Source organism: Pleuronectes platessa, chromosome 1 (genome assembly GCF_947347685.1).
Source record: "Pleuronectes platessa chromosome 1, fPlePla1.1, whole genome shotgun sequence".
In the NCBI taxonomy this organism is placed as follows: Eukaryota; Metazoa; Chordata; class Actinopteri; order Pleuronectiformes; family Pleuronectidae; genus Pleuronectes; species Pleuronectes platessa.
In genome coordinates this window covers 14,032,384-14,039,033 of record NC_070626.1, presented here as the reverse complement: position 1 = coordinate 14,039,033, position 6,650 = coordinate 14,032,384, and the positions used below count along the sequence as shown (strand labels likewise).

The 6,650-nt window shown below is 39.5% G+C and overlaps 1 long non-coding RNA gene across 2 annotated transcripts; it reads right to left on the bottom strand.

Moving 5' to 3' along the window:
• Nucleotides 1-2,811: 2,811 nt before the first annotated feature.
• On the bottom strand, nucleotides 2,812-5,498 carry LOC128440358 (uncharacterized). Of its 2 annotated transcripts, XR_008338520.1 has the most exons (4): nucleotides 4,815-5,498; nucleotides 4,109-4,195; nucleotides 3,302-3,449; nucleotides 2,812-3,065 (listed from the first exon to the last, which is right to left on the bottom strand). It is a non-coding gene; the product is annotated as an uncharacterized LOC128440358 (long non-coding RNA). The 2 variants fall into 2 exon arrangements; XR_008338521.1 differs by lacking the exon at nucleotides 4,109-4,195 and having other exon boundaries at nucleotides 2,813-3,065.
• Between the last annotated feature and the right edge of the window lie 1,152 nt (nucleotides 5,499-6,650).

The following is a 6,650-nucleotide window of genomic DNA, read 5'->3' as shown; positions in this document are numbered from 1 at the left end:
TCTCACAATCTGGCCTCTCAGATTGTGAGATGGTAACATTTTGTCAGCCCATTGTTTTGCATTGGCGTGTTCTCACGTCACGTGACTCTCAAGTTCCCGTCTGCGGAGAGGAAAACATGGCGGAGATTCCTTGTTTTTTCAGATAAAAATATAATTTTGTAACTTAGTTTGGGCATAAAAATACATTCTGACACCATTTCTAGCGAGAAATGTGCTCTTTGCTTCCACAGTCTTCAGCCAGTTCGTGCTTATGATCAATATTTTAATAGTTATCACGAATGTTTTTATCGTTGCTATGAGGGTTGCTATGACGCTGCCATGCGGAAGACCAGGCCACAGCGTGCTGTTAAAATCACCGTCCCTGCGTGGCGTCGTTCAGTGATCGTGAATGTTATTCACGGTATATAATATTAATATTTGAGGCTAGATTACACCTCTAATGCTAAGGACCCATCGAGACCGGTCATCCCGAAGGGGGGCCGACTGCGCCACGGACGGACTGGGCGAGCGGAACTGACGTGTGGCTTTTAGTAAACATCCGGTCCTTTAACTCGGGGCTGCGTAATAACCACCGAGCGCTTGGAAGACAAACGATGTCATCTTCCTTCTGTCAGGTGAGTAGTTTATTGTTTTTAAAGATCGTTACGATCTAGGTTTACAGTCCGAGTGCTGAGACAGCGGATGCGAAGTCCGTTGATACACACAATGGATGCTATTCTTCAGCTAATACGCCATTGATAGCCACATGCTACAGCCCACATTAGCCTGTGCTACCTGGGAGGTGAATACATGGTTGTTGAAACCAGTTCAAGACGCTTAGCTCATCATTGAGGGACGCTACAATATAAATATAAACATGAATTTGATTTATGAATGCTTTAGATTAATAAGGAGTGTATTTCTCTACCATTACTCCACAATATCAGGTCAATTTGGTTTAATGTATAGTATGCACTATGACAATAATGTTTTCATGTTATGGAGTTGCGATTCATTTTATAAAACAATTGCTATGTTCTGTTTTTTAATCAAGGAGGATCAAAGTGAAGCTACAGGAGTTTCATTAACGTCAATAACTTGGACCGAACACTTTGTTTTGCTTGATGAAGAGCAGGAAGGGCAGCCTGGAGAGAAAGAGAAGCCGGGTTGAGCCCACTACCATCATCCACGTACCACGAGGAAGATGAGGGAGAGAAATGATCCTACCATTAAAGAGGTACTTTTAAGTTACATACCAGAAACACCATTTTATATAATGTGCCAAATATACATTTTTATTAAATCCCCAAAGTACGCTTGCTGACATACAAGTTAATATCACACTGAAAGAATTTTGATCAATCATGCTTCCCTGCTGTGATTGTTTAACTGGGAAAACAACTTTTTCCACAGGAAGGCAAGTAAATTTAAGGAATACATTTGCAAAGTTTTCCTCTGTTATGTATAATGATGACCCCCATCAAACATAATGTTAGCAATATTTACACCTTTTAATTTATACTGATTATTTCTGTCTACATTTGTGAATTTGCATTCATTAGTTTCAGAAAAGAGCGATGATGTATCGGTCAGTGGGCGGCAGCACGAGACTCCGCAAACTAGTCTGTAAGCAAAGTAGACGAAGGCATCGAGGTTGCGGCCTGCCCTCATTGTTATTTTGCTTAAGGGACTGAATATGTTTCATGTAGAAATTAGGGCTGTGAAATGATTAAAATTTTTAATCAAATTAATCACAGGTTTCTATGGATTAATCATGATTAATCACATTACCGATTTTTTCGGAATATTTTTGTGAAAACAAGATTTATGACATTTAACTTTTCTTTTGTGCTGCAACTCAGCAGTTCTTCAGCAGTTATCATTGCTTTTCCATATGGAACATTAATATAATCTTCATCCTAAACAGAATTCGGGTTCCTTAGCCATTGTGTGGTTGAAATCAACTATATCGTCACATTAGGTTTCTCTTGAGCTCATTGAAATTACCTTCACATTCCACTCACTGTCACCTGAACCATACTGTTGACAGTGACTTTTAGGAAAACATGTATAAAGCAATGTATAAACAATAATACATCTTATTTATATAGAGCTTTTCAAGAAGTGCAAGTACTTAACTGAGGGACAGCTAATACAAACAATATATATGTCTTAAATCCATGTGATGGGACATCCTCACACTTGGATGTAAACCAATTTTAAAACACATTTGCTTATACTGGAGATCTTTTAAATTAATGTCCCAGAAATGATTTCTGATAGATAACCCCTGCCTCATTCATTGTAGTATTAATGTGTTTGAATAAGTCAGGCTGCTGATTACCAGCTAGTGATTTGAGTCAAACATCTATTGCTATCCTCTGTTTTGATTTTTTTAATGTTAAGAATGTTTCTCATAAGACCTTATCAGATGCATTGTGAAACATCTGGGTCACCTAAATTTAGTGTAAACAAGAGAGTGAACTCTTGACTAATGACGGCATGTATTTTGCACTGATACACAAACTTGATGTTACACATCTTAAACAATATGATATGGGTGTCCCTAGACAACCAGACCTGTGTGCTCTGCTGTGACTATAAATGACTGGAACCTCAGATAAAGAAAGTTATTTTCTGACTTCAATTACTGAGGCATTCTCTACAGAATGTAATGTGCCCATTCTACTTCAGATCCATTGGATCATTGTGTGTTTATGTTGCTTAAAGAAGAGCATTCACTGCTTTAATGTAATCAGCATCTTATCTGACAATATCATGGTGTAGAAGTGCAAGGAAATACCAATATGTTATGATCAATGTCATTTATTGTGCACAAACATTATATTAAGGCATCTGCTGGAAATGTTATGATCAACAATTCTCATGCAAATAAGACTTTAAAAACGCCACAAATAGTGTTTTGGAGAGGGGGGTTTCAGAGGGAGGGGGCAGCTCTGGAGAAAGGTCTGTCAATCCAGGTCTGCTGCTTGGTGTGATGGAGACATGAGGTTAGCATCAGGAGCGGAGGCTGCAGGAGGGACCGTGGAGCTGAGGCACACCTGTACTGCTTCTCTTGAGAAGAACTGAAGGACACACAAACAAACCATAGTGTTAAATTATGAAGATGGTTCCCTCTGATTTTTTTGTTTTAAACATAAACGTCAGACAGGCCGCTAAAAACTAAAAATGCTGAAGCTAACAGCTACCCAACAGCAAGCTAATGCCTTCCTAAGGCTGCCAGGGAGTAGCATGAGTAGCATTGTAGCAAGAGAGTGTAGCTAATCACAGCCCTCACAGTTCTTCATCAGTGGAGAAGTACCTCGCCATGTTTTCATCTTCAGAGGAGTCATCTAAAGACTGTGCTGCTGTTCCAGAATATGTCAGGCCCGCTGCAGCCTGCTGGGCTTGAACTCTGAGCACGCAGAGTAGGCCCTCACGTCCCGTCTCAGTAAATGCATCAGTCCTTCCTGAGAATATATGATAAAAAACAAAACGTCTCAATAGTGCGTTTGTACGTGTGTACGTATGTATACATACACACATTTTTCTACAGAAATATTTTTCCTGAGTTGATGTCTCTGCTTATGCCATCTAGAATGTGAAACCAAATATATTTTGGCATAACTGTATGTTTTCGGATTGTCTAACTGTGTATTTGTGTTAAAGTCAAAAGGTCAAGGCCACACTGACCTCATCTTATGGTTTCAGTTGTCAAGAGACACAGTGTCATTTGTACGATAGAAAATATGTAGAAATATGTAGACGGACACTGCACTGGTTAGCGGAGTCATACAACGCAGTGCGGTAATTCTAGTGAGTTTTTTTTAATAAATGGGTTATCTTTTTTTACAATCTACAAAAAGTTATCTATACATTTGGTCACAGAATGTTACACAAATAAATTGGCATTAAAGTTGGCATCTTGCTGTCTCGCCAGTCTGACGATGCAGCTGAAGCGTCCATCAAGGGCTTTCTGCAGGTAATTTGGATTGTTTGTTTCTTGTGAAGAGGAGAATAACATGAATTCATACCAATATCAGTTTACAATCAAACCTTTTTGTGTTAACCTTGTGTAAACAGAGTCAAAGGACATTGTACAACAATGACACACATTTTTCCACAGTACCCGTCGTTCACTACTGAACTTCTGACACCCATTACTGGACTGTGTCTTCCTGTAGAGTGGTGATGTTCTCAACGTTCTTTTCACAGTCTGTCAAAACAAAATTAGAGTTACAAATGTTAATGCCCCACAACCCATTGCCGATACGGTTTTATTTGCACACCACATCGGATCAAAACAAAACTGCAGTCTGTGAAACAAGCAGTTTTGGTAGATATAAGGGAAATGCTAATATTTCTGCATGAAACATATTCAGTCCCTTAAGCAAAATAACAATGAGGGCAGGCCGCAACCTCGATGCCTTTGTCTACTTTGCTTACAGACTAGTTTGCGGAGTCTCGTGCTGCCGCCCACTGACCGATACATCATCGCTCTTTTCTGAAACTAATCAATGCAAATTCACACATGTAGACAGAAATAATCAGTATAAATTAAAAGGTGTAAATATTGCTAACATTATGTTTGATGGGGGTCATCATTATACATAACAGAGGAAAACTTTGCAAATGTATTCCTTAAATTTACTTGCCTTCCTGTGGAAAAAGTTGTTTTCCCAGTTAAACAATCACAGCAGGGAAGCATGATTGATCAAAATTCTTTCAGTGTGATATTAACTTGTATGTCAGCAAGCGTACTTTGGGGATTTAATAAAAATGTATATTTGGCACATTATATAAAATGGTGTTTCTGGTATGTAACTTAAAAGTACCTCTTTAATGGTAGGATCATTTCTCTCCCTCATCTTCCTCGTGGTACGTGGATGATGGTAGTGGGCTCAACCCGGCTTCTCTTTCTCTCCAGGCTGCCCTTCCTGCTCTTCATCAAGCAAAACAAAGTGTTCGGTCCAAGTTATTGACGTTAATGAAACTCCTGTAGCTTCACTTTGATCCGCCTTGATTAAAAAACAGAACATAGCAATTGTTTTATAAAATGAATCGCAACTCCATAACATGAAAACATTATTGTCATAGTGCATACTATACATTAAACCAAATTGACCTGCTATTGTGGAGTAATGGTAGAGAAATACACTCCTTATTAATCTAAAGCATTCATAAATCAAATTCATGTTTATATTTATATTGTAGCGTCCCTCAATGATGAGCTAAGCGTCTTGAACTGGTTTCAACAACCATGTATTCACCTCCCAGGTAGCACAGGCTAATGTGGGCTGTAGCATGTGGCTATCAATGGCGTATTAGCTGAAGAATAGCATCCATTGTGTGTATCAACGGACTCCGCATCCGCTGTCTCAGCACTCGGACTGTAAACCTAGATCGTAACGATCTTTAAAAACAATAAACTACTCACCTGACAGAAGGAAGATGACATCGTTTGTCTTCCAAGCGCTCGGTGGTTATTACGCAGCCCCGAGTTAAAGGACCGGATGTTTACTAAAAGCCACACGTCAGTTCCGCTCGGCCAGTCCGTCCGTGGCGCAGTCGGTCCCCCTTCGGGATGACTGGTCTCGATGGGTCCTTAGCATTAGAGGTGTAATCTAGCCTCAAATATTAATATTATATACCGTGAATAACATTCACGATCACTGAACGACGCCACGCAGGGACGGTGATTTTAACAGCACGCTGTGGCCTGGTCTTCCGCATGGCAGCGTCATAGCAACCCTCATAGCAACGATAAAAACATTCGTGATAACTATTAAAATATTGATCATAAGCACGAACTGGCTGAAGACTGTGGAAGCAAAGAGCACATTTCTCGCTAGAAATGGTGTCAGAATGTATTTTTATGCCCAAACTGAGTTACAAAATTATATTTTTATCTGAAAAAACAAGGAATCTCCGCCATGTTTTCCTCTCCGCAGACGGAAGCTTGTGAGTCACGTGACGTGAGAACACGCCAATGCAAAACAATGGGCTGACAAAATGTTACCATCTCACAATCTGAGAGGCCAGATTGTGAGATGGTAACGTCGTTCCAAGTGGACCAACGTTGCCACTGAACGTTTTCTGATGAGACTGGGTTGGTTTGTGGCTGCTGGGTCTGCTTTTAGGATTAAATACCTGGGGGAATAAAGTGAGACTGAAAAGGTGACTGGAATATTTGTCCAAAAATATCCTGCATTTTAAACTGGGTTCTCTTCTCTACTGTCATAAATATTACGAGAGAAAAACCGAGTCCTTTTATTCTTCACTTAAGCCTATAGGGCCAGTTTGTAAAATGACATGCATTTGTTAAAAGACTTACATTCCTCAAGCATTTCTCTCTGCAGCTCTTGGAAACACATTTGTAATTCTTCCCTTCCTCTCTCCAAGTCCTTTTATTAGGGGACCAAATAGCATTTGGTGGGTGAACACTGATTTGTATTCCTTCAGCTCTAATTAAATTTGTTCTGGTAATACAAAAGAGAAACCCATCAACAAATAACAGCTAAACAAACAAGAGAGTTGCATGAATTAAACCAGACGAACAAACCTGCTTTAGGGGCTGATTCTCTTCAGATTGTTATGGCCAGCCCAGTTTATTAAGTTAAGTTGGCTGGAGATTTATAACTTATTCTTGTTATGTGTTGTTGTTATTGTTT